The following is a 1,296-nucleotide window of genomic DNA, read 5'->3' as shown; positions in this document are numbered from 1 at the left end:
AACAAAAATAAATTATTTTAGTCTTCAGCAGTTATGTGTGTTATATTGCTAGAGAAGGCCGAAATGCACGCTATAAGCTCACGCAGGATGGCATGAGGTCTGAAACAGAATACGTAATGAATGCTGTAAAGAAAAGTAAGTAGCTGCTGGAATACTTAACTTTAATCCATCATTTGTATACATCGTTCTTGATGAGACATGCTTCATGCGATAACTATCAATTGCTATGGCGCCTTGCTAGGTCGTAGCCATTGACTTAGCTGAAGGCTATTCTAACTATCTTCTCTGCAAATAAACGAGGCTTCGTCAGTGTTGCATCGCTAGCTGAGTCGTCCGTACAACTGGGGCGAGTGCTAGTAAGTCTCTCTCTAGACCTACCGTGTGGCGGCGCTCGGTCTGCAATTACTGACAGTGGCGACACGCGGGTCCGACGTATACTAACGGACCGCGGCCGATTTAAAAGCTACCACCTAGCAAGTGTGGTGTCTGGCGGTGACACCATAATGTGAATATATTTTAATCCACTTGTTAGCTCCCAGACACATAAATGTGTTTGCATTTGATGTGAGACCTATAGGCCTAACGAAATAAATACAGAACAAAGCAAAATAACGATATATAAACTAGAGGTACATGGAGAGTACCCAAACTACAACTTACACAACTATGTACACATGCGAATTTTGTAGCCTGGGAGCACCAGAAAAATTGCTCCAGGCAGATTCTGCCTGCTTCTTGCTACTTGCTTCTCGCTGCTTAAATAATTTACAATCACGTTCTAAGCAGCCAGAAAGGAAAAAAGGCGCTTCTTAAATGTGAGTTTAGCAAGCCATTTGTGTTTGAGCTCAGTGGCAGCTATTTAAACAGATCTAAAATCAGAGATGGCTCTGTGCAAAGATTGTTCTACAAGTGTCTAGTCCCAGCAGAAATGAACTCACTGGGCTACCGAAGACACCAATAGATATTTCTATTATCCTGGCATCATGGTCCCTACACATTGGTCCTCATTCTAACAGATGAAGTAAAGAAGCAGCTCATTACATCTTCAAATGGTACATTCACACCAATTTTAGAAGCGACTGCTGCTTTTTCTTTCTTTGAAAGTTCGAATCTGCCAACTTCATACTTGTTATTCAGATACATATTAGAGAAAGTAATATGCTCCTCCAATGTTATTATTACGTTAATGGAATGTACTTCATCATTGCATCATGGCTCTAGTAGTTAAGAGTATTCTCATCGATCTAAATGTCCCGTGTTCAAACTCACTGTGAGATTGGAAATCTTTCCTGCATG

This window comes from Schistocerca americana, chromosome 1, assembly GCF_021461395.2.
Source record: "Schistocerca americana isolate TAMUIC-IGC-003095 chromosome 1, iqSchAmer2.1, whole genome shotgun sequence".
Taxonomy (NCBI): domain Eukaryota; kingdom Metazoa; phylum Arthropoda; class Insecta; order Orthoptera; family Acrididae; genus Schistocerca; species Schistocerca americana.
This window is presented reverse-complemented; position numbering follows the sequence as displayed.